Source organism: Somniosus microcephalus, unplaced genomic scaffold, assembly GCF_052327205.1.
Source record: "Somniosus microcephalus isolate GS21.2 unplaced genomic scaffold, FLI_Smic_1.0 unresolved_chr1, whole genome shotgun sequence".
NCBI classification, from domain to species: Eukaryota; Metazoa; Chordata; class Chondrichthyes; order Squaliformes; family Somniosidae; genus Somniosus; species Somniosus microcephalus.
In genome coordinates, this window is record NW_028225179.1 from 81,689,531 (window position 1) to 81,707,414 (window position 17,884).

The window sequence follows — 17,884 nt, forward strand, 5'->3', positions numbered from 1 at the left end:
CTGTAGCGTAAGTGAGCGAGGAGACGAGGTAGTCGTACTTTGTGGCGTCGACTGTAATGTGTTTCAGCCGGAATCTGGACTCAGCTTGAACGAACCAGGCTTCGGCCAGGTTTTCCCAAAAGTCCGGTAATTTAACCGTGGCTGCGTTTGTATCCGCCATGCTAGCTTAGGATTCGTCCTGAGCGTCGGGGTCACCAGTGTTGAGATACCGCGGCAAACGTGGGAGTCGAGACCAGAGCTAGTAAAACACAACTGCTTTATTCAACCTCATGGCAAAGAGGAACTGGAAAAGCCCGCGCATCCACTTAAATACTTCCCAGACAGGAAGTGCTCCCGGCAGCCTGTCCCTGCGGGAAACGAGTTGCTGGAGGAAAGGGCCCCCGGCTGGGGGCGTCTGTTTAAACTGTCCGTGCCGCCGTGAGCGGATTATGTCCAGTGGTGGCGTGTCGCCACAACTCTACCTCATCAGAAAAGTTACCGTTTCTCACTGTGTGGATGCACTTACAATGGGAGCGATTCCTGAAATCTGAAACAGATCCATAGCTGGTTTACACAGGGCTGCACTGGTGTATCAGAAGTGTTGGTGATGTACTGCCCACAGATGGACAACTTCTCTGTACGTCGGGAATGAGGTGGAATCTACAAAGTGTTTCTAGCTGGAGAGCTTGCTGATATTTGACATACAGATGGTTCACCGGAACATCTGCTGAATCTTAGACACCTGTCTGGAGCTCTGCGTGTAGATGGAGCACTTGACTTAGCTCCAAGCCCGTCCAGACATGCCAGTGTACAAGAGAGGGGAGGAGCCAGTGCATCAGTTCCGTTAGACGTCACTCTGGGAGGGTTTCTATCTGGTGTGGAGACGTTGGTGTATGGCCAGAGAGGAGGAGTAGGTGAAACAGTCCTGGCACAGGTCACTCTGGGAGGGTTTCTATCCGGTGTGGAGACGTTGGTGTATGGCCAGAGAGGAGGAGTAGGTGAAACAGTCCTGGCACAGGTCACTCTGGGAGGGTTTCTATCCGGTGTGGAGACGTTGGTGTATGGCCAGAGAGGAGGAGTAGGTGAAACAGTCCTGGCACAGGTCACTCTGGGAGGGTTTCTATCCGGTGTGGAGACGTTGGTGTATGGCCAGAGAGGAGGAGTAGGTGAAACAGTCCTGGCACAGGTCACACTGGAAGGGTTTGTCTCCTGTGTGGGTTCGTTGGTGTTCCAGGAGGTCGAACGGATGTGCAAAGGCTTCGTTACAAAACTCACACCGGAAGGGTTTCTCGGCCCTGTGAGTGCGCTGGTGGACCAGGAGGTTCGATGATTGTGTGAAGGATTTGCCGCACACCTCACACCTGAAGGGTCTCTCCCCTGTGTGTGTGCGCTGGTGTTGCAGGAGGCTCGATGACCGGAGGAAAGCTCTGTCGCAAAGCTCGCACCTGAAGGGTTTCTCACCCGTGTGGATCCTCTGGTGTTCCAGGAGGTGTGACGACTTCATGAAGGCTTTGTGGCACACCTCACACCTGAAGGGTTTCTCCCCTGTGTGGATCCGCTGGTGGACCAGGAGGTTTGACGATTTTGTGAAAGCTTTGTCGCAAACCTCACACTTGAACGGTTTCTCACTTCTGTGCATGTGCCAGTGTTGCAAGAGGTTGGACGACTGTGCGAAGGCCTTGTGACACACCTCACACTTGAAAGGCCTCTCACCCGTGTGTGTGCGCTGATGGTTCACAAGGCTCGATGGCCGAATGAAGACCTTGTCACACACCTCACACTTGAATGGTTTCTCTCCCATTGTCGGTGCCCCCCCGTGTCGTAGGAAGTACAACGACTCTCAAAGACTCTGTTACACTCTGTGCATCTGAGCTGCTTCTTGCCTGAGTATCAGGAGGCCCAATGACCATTTGAAAGGCTTCTGGTTCACCTCATCTTCAGCAACCCCTCACATGAGGGTTGACGAAAGATTCAAGCTCCTCTCGCACACCTCACTTTGAATGTCCTCTCACCTCAGTAGACATGCTGCTGTTTCAGGAACCTGAGGGACTTCTCCCCAGGCTGAACAATCTCCCACAGACAAAGGCAATGATGACTTTGAGGGAACGCTCAACACTGATGATCAGTTTCACTTCTGACGATGTATCAGAGATCTCTGGACCGGTCGGATTACTGGAGACAGTTTTGCTGTGGAGTTGTCCCTTGGCTGAAGATCTGTGGTGTCTATCCTCCGGCTTAATACACTGCGATCCGCCTGTAAAACAATAAAGTAATTTGTGATTTACCTCCAGTTCTCTCCCGTCTCTGAAGGTGCTGCTCCCTCACTGGGAGACTGGTCCACAGGGAGGGTCAGCAGGCTATTGAACTGTGGGAGCCTCAGAGACCAGCGCAGTGTTTTCTTCACCAGACACCCACATGGCTGCTCTTTCCAGCACAATCAATCGATAGTGATCAGGAGGTGACAGTGAGCAACAACAACTTCTTGCATTTATATAGCGCCTCCATATTAAACGGTCCCAAGGCGCTTCATGGCGTAATCAGACAAAAATTGACACCGAGCCACATCAGGAGATATTAGGACAGATGACCAAACGCTTGGTCAAAGTGGTTGGTTTTAAGGAGAGCGAGGTAGAGAGGCGGAGAGGTTTAGGGGGGCCCAGGCAGCTGAAGGCACAGTTGCCAATGATGGAGCGATTAAAACTGAGGATGCGCAAGAGGCCAGAATTAGAGGAGTGCAGAGATTTCGGAGGGTTGTATGTAGGGCCGGATGGGGTTACAGAGATAGGGAGTGGCGAGGCCATGGAGGGATTTGAAAACAAGGAGGAGAATTTTAAATCTAGCTGTTGGTAGACCAGGAGCCAGTGTAGGTCAGCGGGCACAGGGGTGATGGGTGAACGGGTTTTGGTGCGAGTTAGGACACGGGCAGCTGAGTTTCGGATGACCTCAAGTTTACGGTGCAAAATAGGAGGCCGGCCAGGAGAGCATTGGAATAGTCGAGTTGGGAGGTTACAGGGACATGGAGGAGGATTTCAGCAGCAGATGAGCTGAGGCAGGGGCGGAGACGGGAATGTCACGGAGGTGGACGTATGCGGTCTTAGTGATGGAGAGGGTATGAGATTGGAAGCTCAGCTCAGGGTCAAATAGTACACCAAGGTTACGAATGGTCTGTTTCAGTAGCCAGGGAGAGGGATGGAGCCAGTGACAGCTGAACGGAGTTTGTGGCAGGGACCAAAGACAATTACTTTGAACAGCTAGACCCCTCCCTTCGATAAACCTACAACATATCGCGTTAAACTGGAACATCCTTCTGGGACTGTAGCTTCTTTTTTTCAACCCTTAACTATTTGCCAGAATGAAAAAAAAACAAGCTAATTCTATGACAAAAATTCATTTTCCCAGGTCAGTCTTTTAAAAAAAAAACATAGTTATTAACAAAAAACTAGGCATCATTTGACTTCCTTGTACAACAGAACCGCTCAGGTAATGTCGTTCTCATTAGAAATGCAAGTTCATCACAGGCAGGAAATCTGTAAGAATCCTCAGACACTCTGCACCTCCCAGATAATCACACCTCACCTTCTCATTTTCAGCAATAATCCCTCAACAAAAACTCAGCCTGTAAATCAGGAGGGAAATGCTGTGTCCAAATCCCAGCTTCCAATAAACACATTCAATATCCAACACTCAGTCCCAGCCAAACAGTTCAGCACAAAGCACGGAGTAAACAGGCCTCTCAGCTGGAAACTCTCACACAACAACTTGCATTTATATAGCGCCATTAATGTAGTAAAACATCCAAAGGCGCTTCACAGGAACGTTATCAAACAGAATTTGACACCGAGCCACTTAAGGAGATATTAGGACAGGTGCTTGGTCAAAGAGGTAGGTTTTAAGGAGCGTCTTAAAGGAGGAGAGAGAGGAAGAGATGTGGAGAGGTTTAGGGAGGGAATTCCAGAGCCGAGGGCCTAGGCAACAGAAGGCCACAACCGCCAATGGTGGAGCGATGAAAATTGAGAATTCTCAGGAGGCCAGAATTGGGAGAGCACAGATATCTCGAAGGGTTGTGGGCAGTGTTCCCCCACGGCCAGGCACCAATCGGGAGGTCCCGCGCAGGCCAATCACCAGCTGCTGCCGCTGGAAGATACCGCCCACGCAACTGCGCAGCAAATTTAAAGGGACCGCACACTTAGACCGATAATTAGAGGGAACATTAGTTGTGGGGCTGAAGGAGTTTACAGAGATAGGAAGGGGTGAGGACATGGAGGGATTTAAAAACAAGGATCAGAATTTTGAAATCGAGGTGCTGCTTAACCGGGAGCCAATGTAGGTCAGCGAGCACAGGAGTGATGGGCGAACAGGACTTGGTGCGAGTTAGGACAGCTGAGTTTTGGATGCCCTCAAGTTTACGGATGAATGTCTCTCTACCTCTCTTTCCTCCTATAAGATGCTCCTTAAAACCTACCTCTTTGACCAAGCTTTTGGTCATCTGCCCTAATTTCTCCTATGTGGCTCGGTGTCAAATTGTGTTTTATAATACTCCTGTGAAGCGCCTTTGGACGTTTTACTATGTTAAAGGCGCTATATAAATACAAGTTGTTGTTTGTTGTTGTTGGTAGACCGTGGGAGGCCGGCCAGGAGTGTGTTGGAGTAGTCAAGTCTAGAGGTAACAAAGGTGTGGATGAGGGTTTCAGCAGCGGATGAGCTGAGGAAGGGGCGGAGTCAGGCGATGTTACGGAGGTGGAAGTAGGCGGTCTTATATGTGGTCGTCAGAACTCAGGTCATCGACCTGAAACATAAACTCTGTTTCTCTCTACACAGATGATGCCTGACCTGATGAGTATTTTCTGTTTTTATTTCAGATTTCCAGCATCCGCAGTATTTTGATTTTGTATTAGGGATCTGAGCCAGGTGGATTGGAATCACAGATTGGCAGGTAAAACAGTAAATGAGCAATGGGAGGCTCTTCAATGAGGAGATAAGTTTGGGTACAGTCTAGACACATTCCCACGAGGGGGAAAGGAAGGTTATCCAAAGCTAGAACTCCCTGGACTAAAGATGTAGGGGGAAAAATTCGGTTGCTTTGCGCCTCCCGTTAGCGCCCTAAGAGGGCGCGGCGATGTTTGCGCCGCTCGCGAAATTGACCATTTTGCAGCGGCACTAAACACTAGCACCACGATCTCCTGCGCCCGCAGATCGTGACGTCAGTCGAGCGTGCAACGCCCCGGACCAGATATTGAGTGGCGCCCCCTGCCTTTCCGCCTGCCGCTAGCAATGACAGGTTGAGGGGAGCATTTTGCAGTCAGGAAGGGACTGGGGGAGCACTATTTAAAGCCGACCGCTTCCTGCCTTTTTTTGTCGGTGACATTTTTGCACCACACATTCTGAGAGAGAGAGAGAGAGACTTCTGGAGAGATTCAACGCTGTGTGAAGGAGTTTTGGGTGACTGAGCAGCACTTTGCAGGTTCATTTTGATTTGACCTTGCATCGATTTAGAAGAGACTGTGGGGTCTGCACTCTGAGCTCTTTCCCTGGGCCTCTCCACTGTTCTTTCCAGCAGATTTGATGTACAGGTCTCTCCAGGCCGAGATTCAAGGCTGCAATGAGCAGGGTGTGGATGGAGAGGAAGATCGACCCTCCCATTTAAGAACAGGCCGGCGCCAGTGTGTCTGTGTTCCATTGCTGACTGACATCACATGAGCTTCGCCAGCGCTCTGAGGTAGCGCCTTGCTCCTCAGCGTTAGCGCCTTAAGAGAGGTGTGTAGCGCCTGATTTAGCACTCCTCCAGCGGCAATAGAAGCCAAATTTGCAGTCGGAGTGATAATTGTCGCCAGGCGCTAAACTTTGTGCCCGGCCGATAATTGCGCCCCAAATGGGGCGATACTGAATTTCTCCCCTGTAGAGAATAACATGAAACAGAAAAAGGAGGCTTATGTCAGATACATAATACAGTAGAGAACCAAGCAGAATACAGAAAGTGCAGAGGAGAACTGAAAAAGGGAATAAGAGGTAGTGAGAGAGTATGAGAATAGATTAGTCGGTAACATAAAAGGGAACACTAATCTTATAAACAAGTAAATAGTAAAAGGGTAGTCAAAGGACAGATGGGGCTGATTAGGGACCAAAAAGGAGATCTTCCTGTATAGACAGAGGGCATGGCTGAGGTACTAAGTGAGTACTTTGCATTTGTTTTTACTAGAGCGCTTAAGAGGAGCTACTTAAAAGGTTGGCAGTGCTCAAAGTAGAAAAGTCAGGCGGTCCAGATGGGATGCATCCTAGGTGTAAGGGTGGCAATAGAGGCGGCTCTGGCCACAATCTTCCAATCCTCCTTGGATATGGGAGTGGTGCCAGAGGACTGGAGGATTGCAAATGTTACATCCCGGTTCGAAAAAGGGGAGAGGGATAAACCCGCCAACTACAGCCTAATCAGTCTAATGTCGGTGGTGGGGAAACTTTGGGAGAAAATAATTGGAACAAAATTAATTATCACTTGGAAAGACATGGGCTAATAAGTGACAGCCAGCTTGGATTTGTTAAAGGCAAATCGTGTTTGAGTAACTTGATCGAGTTCTTTGATGAAGTAACAGAGAGGGCTGATGAGAGCAGTGCAGTTGCTGTTGTGTATCTTGACTTTCAAAAGGCGTTTGATAAAGTACCACATAATAGACTTGTTAGCAAAATTGAAGCCATGTGATTAAAGGGGTAATGGCTGCGTGGATGCAAAATTGGCTAAGAGACAGAAAGCAGAGAGTAGTGGTGAACGGTTGTTTGTCACACTGGAGGGAAGTATCGAGTGGTGTCCCCCAGGGGTCGGTATTAGGATCACTGCTATTTTTGATATATATTAATGACCTGAAGGTGGGTATGCAGGTCATAATTTCAAAGTTTGCAAAAGTAGTAAACCGTGAGGAGAATTGTAACAGACTTCAGGAGGACATAGACAGACTGGTGAAATGGGCAGACACATGGCAGTTGAATATTAATGCAGAGAATTGTGAAGTGATGCATTTTGGTAGGGAGAATGAGAGCCAGTATGAACTAAATGGGACAATTTTAAAGGGGGTGCAGGAACAGAGAGACCTGGGGGTTTATTTACATAAATATTTGCAGGTGGCAGGACAAGTTGATCAGGCTGTTTAAAAAAGCATACAAGATCCTTGGTTTTATAAACAGAGGCATCGGGTACAAAAGCATCAAAGTTATGCCAAACCTTTATAAAACACTGGTTAGGTCCCAGCTGGAGCATTGCGGCCAATTCTGGGCACCAGACTTTAGGAAGATGTCAAAGTCTTGAAGAGGGTGCAGAGAGTTACTAGAATGGTACGAGGGATGAGGGACTTCGGTCATGTGGAGAGACTGGGGAAACTGGGGTTGTTCTCTTTAGAGCAGAGAAGGTTAAGGGCAGATTTAATAGAGGTGTTCAAAATCATGAGGGTTTTTTTTTTATAGAGTAGATAGGGAGAAACTGTTTCCACTGGCAGGATGGTCGGTAACCAGAGGACACAGAAAGGTCATTGGCAACATAACCAGAAGGGAGAAATTATTTTTATGCAGCGAGTTGTTGTGATCTGGAATGCACTGCCTGAAAAGGGCAGTGGAAGCAGATTCAATAGAAACTTTCAAAAGGAATTGGATAAATACTTGAAAAGAAGAAATTTGCAGCTCTATGGGGAACAAAGGGAGTGGGACTAATTGGATAGCTCGTTCAAAGAGACGGCACAGGAACAATCGGCTGAATGGCCTCCGTCTGTGCTGTATGATTCTATGCTCCTTGATATTGCTGTAACGGTCATATATCCCCACAACAACAACTTGCATTGATCGAGCACCTTTAACATCATAAAATGTCCCAAGGTGTTTCACAGGAGCATTATCAAGCAAAATTTGACACCGAGCCACAAGGAGATATTAGGACAGATAAACAAAAGATTGGTTGTGGAGAGGTTTTAAGGGGCACCTTAAAGGAGAGTGAGGTAGAGAGGCGGACAGGTTTAGGGAGGGAATTCCAGCGCTTAGGACCCAGGCAGCTGAAGGCTCGGCTGCCAATGGTGGAGCGATTAAAATCGGGGATTTGGAATTGGAAAAGCGCAGAGATCTCGGATGGTTGCACAGATTGGGACGTGCGAGGCCGTGGAGGGATTTGAAAACAAGGATGAGAATTTTAAAATTGAGGCGTTGGCAGATCTGGAGCCAGTGGGACTTGGTGCGAGTCAAGATACGGACAGCAGAGTTTAGGATGAGCTCAAGTCTGTGTAGGGCGGAAGGATATTTAGACTCTCCTGAACATCAGTGTGGATATTATGGGATGCACTCTACACAAATACCTGCTCCCTCACTGACTGGATATTCAGAGCTGAACATCAGTGCGGATATTATGGGATGCACTCTGCACAAACCCTGCTCCCTCACTGACTGGATATTCAGAGCTGAACATCAGTGTGGGTATTATGGGATGCACTCTGAACAAACCCTGCTCCCTCACTGACTGGATATTCAGAGCTGAACATCAGTGTGGATATTATGGGATACACTCTGCACAAACCCTGCTCCCTCACTGACTGGATATTCAGAGCTGAACATCAGTGTGGATATTATGGGATGCACTCTGCACAAACCCTGCTCCTTCTCACTCACCGTCTCCTCACTTGGTTTTCAGACACTAGCAGGAAATGAACCAGCTGCGGAAGAGGAGGAGAGAATGGGCAGAGAGGGTGGGCTCCCTGACTGACGTCTCTCTCAGCCAATCAGGGGCTGCAATATATTGAAAGACCACCCACACTGAACATGTCATTGACTGCTCAGCCAATCCCAGAGGTGGGAGCAGGGCTTCCTCTTCCCACAGTGAACACTTTTAATGATCAGAACCAGCCACTGCGAAACCCTTAAAGCTGCAGCAGGGTAAATGCTGGCCAGGTGGGGCCCGATTCACTCTCCCATTGACTGTCTCCTGGCCCAGCCACACATTGAGGGGCATTTTAACCCCGCAAGAACGGGTGGGTTGGTAGCGGGTGGGGCTTAAGAATGATTTTCTTAAGAGTGAGAGGCAACCCGGCTCCAATTCCGAGTTTAATGGAGGCGCGCTGGGATGCCGGCGAGAAACTACTCGCCGAATTCAGGGATTTCCAAATTGGATGCAGGCAGGTGCTTATTGGTGCACTTAACGCCTTAGAATATGTTAATGAGGTATTTTTTAATTGCTTTTAACTTGGCTCCAGATTTTAATGAGCAGCAGGGGTTTCCCGGGGCTCGGGAAACTGTCCAGGGAATCAGAGCTGACTTTGACCCAGTTCAGGTGGGTATTTAAACTTGTCACTGTCCCACCTGAATAAAAGCTCACTACTTGCAGCTGGTGTCTCAGTTCCCACGGCAGAAACGATGTGCTGTGGTGGGTCAGCACGTGCACAGCAGCGAGAGGCACCTGCCCGGCCCGTCTCCCAGATCCATTCACCTCGCCCGGCCTCTCTCCCGGACTGTCCCGGGTCCATTCACCTGGCCCAGCTCCTCTCCCGGACTGTCCCGGGTCCATTCACCTCGCCCGGCCTCTCTCCCGGACTGTCCTGGCTCCATTCATCTGGCCCGGCCTCTCTCCCGGACTGTCCCGGCTCCATTCATCTCGCCTGGCCCCTCTCCCGGACTGTCCCGGTCCATTTACCTGGCCTGGCCCCTCTCCCGGACTGTCCCGGGTCCATTCACCTGGTCGGCCCCTCTCCCGGACTGTCCCGGTCCATTCACCTGGCCCGGCCCCTCTCCCGGACTGTCCCGGGTCCATTCACCTCGCCCGGCCTCTCTCCCGGACTGTCCCGGGTCCATTCACCTGGTCGGCCCCTCTCCCGGACTGTCCCGGTCCATTCACCTGGCCCGGCCCCTCTCCCGGACTGTCCCGGGTCCATTCACCTCGCCCGGCCCCTCTCCCGGACTGTCCCGGTCCATTCACCTGGCCCGGCCCCTCTCCCGGACTGTCCCGGGTCCATTCACCTCGCCCGGCCTCTCTCCCGGTCTGTCCCGGGTGCATTCACCTCGCCCGGCCTCTCTCCCGGGGTGTCCCGGTCCATTCACCTCGCCCGGACTCTCTCCCGGGGTGTCCCGGTCCATTCACCTCGCCCGGCCCCTCTCCTGGGATATCCCAGTACAAACCTTGCTGGAGAGGGCTATGGTGCAGGGTGCAGCACACTAGGATGATCCTGATCACTCTCTCTCTGGGGAATCCTGCGGTTCGCCCCCAGGTGTGACCAGCACCTGAAGTGGGTCTTCAACTCCTCAATGGCTTCTCTCCAGGAGCTGCCTGGTGGAGACATGGGCCTAATTAAATTTCACCTCCACCCCAGTGTGTGGTGCTCGAAATGGTGCCATGAGCCACGACAGCTGGGGGTAGGCCTTGCTCCCAACCAGCCAACCATGAGGCTGCTCACCTTTCTTGAATATGTGGGCTTTGTCTGAGGTTCTCACTATAAACACATCATGTGTGGTATTCACATGTAGTATTCTCAGACAGGCATTGCCCACTACCTGAACATTAGGGAGTGGAATCGCTTCCTGTTCAGGTAGCTACATTTGAGTCTTCATGGGTGACCTTCAATGCCACGTGAGTGCCATTGATCGCTCCCAGCACCGCTGGGAAGGAGCTATTCCATAAAACTCAAGTGACCATGGCCACTGCTCCTCGAGTGTTACATCAAATTTAATAAAGTCATTTACCCTGTGGAACAGGGTGTCTTGTCACCTGCCAGAATTGATCACGGGTTGATCCAGGATCAGGTCCCCCGTCATGCCTGGAACGAGTCACTCCATGGAAATTTCAAGCTGTTCTGACCTTCGCCTCTACAGTGATGGCTGTCGATCGAAGGCTCAGACCCTCCCTCAGTAAATTGCAGAGCCAGCCGATTGCTGCCTTGGTGAAACACAGAACCAGCTCCTGCGACATCTCCTCGTAACTCAAGCAAGGCCTGTACACTCGGGTGGAGTAACTGCGAGTAGGGTGAACTCTCCGCCTGTGCACTCATTGTGCCTCGAGTCTATGGGCTTCGTGCCTCCACAGCCATCTCTCCTCCTCCTCTCTCTCCTCCTCCTCCTCTCTCTCTCTCTCCTCCTCCTCCTCCTCTCTCCTGCTCCTCTCCTACTTCTCTCCACCTCCTCTCTGCCTCCTCTCCTCCTCTCTCTCCTGCTCCTCTCCACCTCCTCTCCTACTTCTCTCCTCCTCTCTCTGCCTCCTCTCCTCCTCCTCCTATCTCCTCTCCTCTTCTCTCTCTCTCCTGCTCCTCTCCTCCTCTCTCTCCTCCTCCTCTCTCTCCTGCTCCTCTCCACTTCTTCTCCTACTTCTCTCCACCGCCTCTCCTCCTCTCTCCTGCTCCTCTCTGCCTCTTCTCCTCCTCTCTCTCCTGCTCCTCAACCTCTGCTACTTCTCTCCTCCTCCTATCTCTCCTGCTCCTCCTCTCTCCTGTTCTCCACCTCCTCCCCTCCTCTCTCCTGCTCTCCACCTCCTCTCCTACTTCTCTCCTCCTCCTCGTCCTCGCTCTCTCCTGCTCCTCTCCACCTTCTCTCCTCTCTCTCCTCCTCTCTCTCCTCCTCCTCTCTCCTCCTCCTCTCTCTCTCTCCTCCTCCTCTCTCTCTCCTCCTCTCTCTCCTGCTCCTCTCCTGCTTCTCGCTCCTCCTCCTGCAGCATTAAAAAGGTGAGAGGGATAGCGAGAAAGTGTGCCATTTTAAACTCTTGATTATAAATTTAAAAAATAAACAAAGTGGGAACTCCTAGCAATAGAATGAGGTACTAATGTAAATATGTCTATATTAAACTAGTTTTCACTATTTCTCTGATTTATTTGACTCAATTTAAATAAACTATTATCTGTAGGCTTGCAGCTTTCTGAAATGATTGCTGCTCACTGCAGGTAGGCTGGAGTCACAACTATGAGTGCCTCTTGGTGCCTGTACGCTCCAAAAACCAAGCGTAATTTGTAGACCCTCCTCGAACAGGCACAATCGGCGGAAACGTGCCATGCTCATTACTTCCATCTGGGGGCATGGCCAGTTTTGTGGGCGGGGCCAGCTTCCAGCGCCATGGATTTTAAACCAGCGTTAAAGATCGCGGAAACTCGATTTACGCTCGATGTAACTTCCGTTTAAAATTTCCCTGATCCTTTGCGCTGGTTCGGCCGATTTCAGCCAGATTGCGCTGATTATACCAGCGCAAACTCTGGGCCACAGCCTGTGCGTTTTTGATTGTTGCATGTTTGGTAACCAGTTTTACTAAAGCCAACACAGCTTTAAAAAAAAATTGTGTGTGACAAAATATAGCAGTTTTATTTAAGCATGATTGGCTTTATGATCAATGCAGTGTGTAAACATTCTACAGGACAATTTCTTCATGCATTTTACTGCACAGGTTTGTGTTTCAATGGCTAGCGGGTGAGTTGTCCGGGGAGCCCAGAGCCTCAATAATTCTTAGTGCAGTCCTGCCAACAACCTGAATTCATGTGCGTGGAATAATACAGCTTCAAAGAGGAGCGTCATACTTCCTGTGAATTGGAATTTATAAACCTATTGATGGAGAAAGTAGACCAGCTCGCAGTGTCATTGACCATTTTATTGTGTACAGCACTCTTGCGGAGTGTTTCAGTGGTCCTGAAATTAGGATCGGGAGCCTGCCGCGCGTGCAAGCCCCCGATGTGCACTCATCTGAAGCCCGGGCCTGCTTGCATTTCCTGTCACTGGCCCGGTTCAGAGGTCGGCGCGATGTGCTTACCTGATCCAGCGACGTAGTTAGTGCGATGTGCCGGCTGGGATCAGGTGAGCACTGTGCAGACAATCAGGGGAGGGGAAACTCATTCATGAGTTTGAGAGTAAGAACTGTCAAACTCATGAAAAGTATGGGCTGCCAAAACACTACTTAAACTTTAAATAAAATTTTAAAAAACATCCCACTGATTATATTTAACTATAAATAAGTTTAAAAAAATGTTTTTAACAATCAATCAATTTTTTGAAAAAAATAATTTTTTTAAAAATAGGGTCTAAAACTAAACTTACCTTACTGTAAATTCTTTAAAAATAATAAACCTGTGGGAAAAAAATTCTACATTGTGCTAAAAGCCCACTTACCTGTAAAACTAAGTACTTACGTCCGGTTTTTCCACGCGTAAAAACCGGAGGCCTTTACACTCGGGCAACTCTGGAAAAAAAAAGGAATTTCACTGCGCACGCACTGCCTGTGCAGTCGCACGCGTTCTGCCTCTTAACCCCTTGGGTCAGAGGACAGGAAATGCCGGTTTTCAGCGCATGCGTTGTGCATGCTGAAAACCGGCAATTCCTCCGGTCACATGCGTGAGTACCCCGTCCGTACTCATGCGTTGTGACAGGAATTACTGAGCCATTGTGTACCGCACTCTTGCGGAGTGTTTCAGTGGCTGGGAACACACCATGATGACAGACCAGGTAGTTTGGGTTAAACAAAAAAACTAAATTTATTGCGAGGTGTAAATTTATACAGAAGATTGATAAATCAGCAGACAAACAGCAACACAATATTCTGCTTACACCAAAACTTTCAATAACAAAGCATTTGAAAATGACTGGAGACTTTTCCCAGCACACTAACTGGATGGAAGAGCGTATGGCGAACATCCCTCACTATTATTACATCGATGGACGACGGGTTGAGGGAACTCGGATCTGTAGGCCCACCCGCGCCCCCCCCACTCAAATTCAGGAGAGTAGTGCTTACTCACCCCCCAGACTCAGGAGTGTCGGGCTTCCCACGCACCGCACCCCCCGCCCCACCCCCAGATATAAACTACACTGTCATGGAGGTTACAGGCATTTTCTTTGGGGGACATTGTCCCTCTGACCCAGGCACCTATTGCAGGTCAGGGTGTTGATGCTGATAATGGTTAAACGGACAAACATTGCCCATGGTATTAGTCACACACCTGATGGGGACCTGTCTATAATCCACACCACCAACTAAAGCAGGGTCTGATTCTACCCCGTGCCCACCCCTGAGAGCTGGCTCAGTTTATTGACGCACAAACCCTCACATCAGGGGAAGCTCTCTCAGAATAAAGCTCTATTTAAAATCCCAGTGCTTTGGTCTGGCTCCAAATTCCAATGTTCAAAAACGACACAACTTTAATGGCACAGGATGGAGTTTGTATCCGTCATAAAAACCCACCAATGGTTACAATGGTCACATGGGTCCCATGGACCAATCAGTTTCCATTCCTGGAAGACACACTTCCCCACCGCCCCCCCCCAGGTGACTTCTATGGAACTTCCTAAATCCCAACTCTCCGGCCTTTGACCCTCCGTTCACCACAATACCTCTGCAACTGTCAATCTGATTTAACCACTCCCTCATGTTCACCTTCTATACCCTTGTCTCCTTGTTTACTATTTCCTTCCTGGTCAATCCCCCCTGGCATGCTCCCATCTTCAAGTCCAAGGGGCAAAGACTTGAGCATATCTGACGCAAAATTGGTTGAACCATCCATCGCCAGATCTGTCTGGGCCACATCAAGCACTATCGGACCCTGCTCTCCTCTGCCAAAGCTGCTCACTACTCCAGGACCATCCTAGAGAGCAAATATAACCCCTGGCTTCTCTTCTCCACAACCAACTGTCTCCTTATGGAAGTTATGTTACAACTGTACAAAGCTCTGGTTAGTCCACATCTGGAGCACTGTGTTCAGTACTGGGCACCGCACCTCAGGAAGGATATATTGGACTTGGGGGTGCAGCTCAGATTGACCAAAATGATACCGGGGCTAAAAGGGTTAAATGATAAAGACCGTCTACTTCCACCTCCGTAACATCGCCCATCCCTGCCACTGCCTCAGCCCATCTGCTGTTGAAATCCTCTTCCATGTTGTTGTTATCTTTAGACTCGACTTGACTATTCCACTACCCTCCTGGCCAGCTTCCCATTTCCCACCCTCCATAAACTTCAGGTCAGCTGAAACTCTGTGGCCCCTATCCTAACTCGCACACCTATCACTCCTGTAGCTCGCTGACCTACACTAGTTTCCGGTTCCCCAATGCCTCCAATTTAAAATTCTCATCGTGTTCAAATCGCTTCATGGCCTCGCCCCCTCCCTATTTCTGTAACCTCTAACCCTATCACCCTCCAAGATCTCTGCGCACCTCCAATTCTGGCCTTTTGTACATTCCCTCCCTCCCTTCACCCTTCCTAATCTCTCCGCCTCTCTACCTCTCCATCCTCAATTAAGATCCTTCTTAAATCCCACTTCTTTGACCAAGCTTTTGGTAACCCCTCCTAATATCTCCTTCTTTGTCTCAGTGTCCATTTTTGTCTGCTTACATCTGTGTGATGAGTCTTGGGATGTTTTATTATGTTAAAGGCGCGTATAAATGTGAGTTGTTGTTGAAGGGCAGGCACCCTCTTTCCCCTCTAACGTTCCCTCCGCTCCTGAAGGTGCTGACGTGGAGTACAGACTATGGGCACTGTTGGCCTCTACTGCTCTGCTGAAGTGACCATTCCGCGTGTGTAGACCCAGACAGCGAGTGTTGCGAGATTATGGAGACTGTCACTGGGCAGTGATGCGGAGCGGGATCCCTGGCTGATTCTCCCGCTCCATAGACCAGAGGTGCTAAGGCTAACTGAAGTACCTCCACTACTGCCCCAGGAATGGCCTCTCCCCGGTGTCCTGGTGGCTCAGAAGCTGAAGCCGTTCTAACTAGCGAGCATCTGATTGTCTTCTTGCCCAGAGGGAGAGTCAGTGAGTGTCTTGTACCTGACATTGCACTGAAAGAATGCCGAGCTTCTACAGGAGCATCTTTGCATATCGATGGCTTCTTGAGCTGCTGTTTGGCGATCTGGTCAAATCAGTCTTCTTGAAACTGTTGGACTGATGGTGGGAGAGGATGGAGACATTCCTGGGACAGAAACTGTTGAATTGGAACGGCAGCTCCCCTGTGCGAGCACTGGAGGGTAAGCAACATGGACAGCTCTTACGGCAACTGAAGCAGGTGACCTGGCTCCAAGCCGATGTGGAGACGTTGGTGTATGGCCAGAGAGGAGGAGTAGGTGAAACAGTCCTGGCACAGGTCACTCTGGGAGGGTTTCTATCCGGTGTGGAGACGTTGGTGTATGGCCAGAGAGGAGGAGTAGGTGAAACAGTCCTGGCACAGGTCACTCTGGGAGGGTTTCTATCCGGTGTGGAGACGTTGGTGTATGGCCAGAGAGGAGGAGTAGGTGAAACAGTCCTGGCACAGGTCACACTGGAAGGGTTTGTCTCCTGTGTGGGTTCGTTGGTGTTCCAGGAGGTCAGACAACTGCGGGAAGGCTTTGTTACAAAACTCACACCGGAAGGGTTTCTCGTCAGTGTGAGTGCGCTGGTGCACCAGGACGTACGCTGATTGTGTGAAGCCTTTGTCGCACACCTCACACCTGAAGGGTTTCTCACCAGTGGATGGTCTGGTGTTTCAGGAGATACGATGACTGGATGAAGGCTTTGTTACAAACATTGCACCGGAACGGTTTCTCCCCTGTGTGGATCCTCTGGTGGATCAGCAGATACGACGACTGGGTGAAAGCTTTGTTACACACCTCGCACTTGAACGGTTTTTCACCTGTGTGAATGCGCTGGTGTACTCGGAGGTACGATGACTGCGAGAATGATTTGTCGCACACCTCACACTTGAATGGTTTCTCGCCGGTGTGAATGCGCCGGTGATTCACCAGGCCCGATAATTGTGCAAAGCCCTTGTCACACACCTCACACTTGAACGGCTTCTCTCCCGTGTGGATGCGCCGGTGATTCACGAGTGTGGATGACTGTGCGAAGGTCCTGTCACACACCTCACACTTGAATGGTTTCTCTCCCATCTGGCTGCCCGTGTATTACAGGTGGTAGAACAAGTGCACCTTGTGTATTAAGAGGTCTTATGACCCTGTGAAACCCTCCTCACACACCTCACTTGAACAGCCTCTCACCTGTAAGAATGTGTCACACTCAAAGCCCTCCTCGCACTCAAAGCCCTCCTCGCACTCAAAGCCCTCCTCGCACTCAAAGCCCTCCTCGCACTCAAAGCTCTCTCACATCCGAAGCTCTCTCACACCCGAAGCTCTCTCACACCCGAAGCTCTCCTCACACCCGAAGCTCTCCTCAAACCCGAAGCTCTCTCACACCCGAAGTTCTCCTCACACTTCTTCCCAGTCTCACCCGTTACAGCTCCCTCCACCCGCTGGGCTGACCGATCTCCCACAGCCGAACCTCCGGAAAAGTTGTATCTGATGGAAGTCGCCACACCACTGACCAGTTTCAGTTCTGGTGATATGTCAAAGCTCCCCTGACCAGGTCGATTTCCAGAAGATGGTTTTACTGTCCAACCCTCTCTGTGTCGAGCAATGCTGCGAAGGGACTGAATGTCTTCCCACGGGTGACACCGTGGAGTTGTTCTTTGGGTGATGCTCAGGACCTATCTGTGGAGTCTATCCTCTGTATTCTCTGGTGTAGTATGATGCAATCCTTCTGTAAAACAGTAAAATAAATCATGATTTCCTCCAACTCCCTCTCCTCCTTTGCTGAAGGTGCTGACTCCTCAGTTAGAGGCTGTTCCACAGTGAGTGTCTGTCTGCTATTCCACTGTGGCGGCATCAGATCCAAGCCCCATGTTGTCCTCACTTGACTGCCCCACACTCTCTCTTTCCAGCAGGGGCACTGGATAGTGAGCAGGAGCAGGCACTGTGGCTACTTTCTTTACTCCACCCCCTCTCCATCTTCCCTGGCATACCTGGACAATTTTCCTTTTTGTCGGGTAGATGCCAGTGTTGTAGAAGAAAACCCACTGAGCAGAAAGTGCTAGAAGCTAAGGAAAATATTCCCTCAGTGTAGCCGACTGAAGGGTACTGATTTCTCCTGGGAAATTAGATACACTGCACTTGCTTGGACTGCACAAC

At 50.1% G+C, this 17,884-nt stretch overlaps 1 pseudogene; it reads right to left on the minus strand.

The window, feature by feature from the left end:
• Positions 1–847: 847 nt before the first annotated feature.
• The window catches only part of LOC147095533 (uncharacterized), an 88,992-nt pseudogene continuing 71,955 nt past the window's right edge, over positions 848–17,884 (minus strand).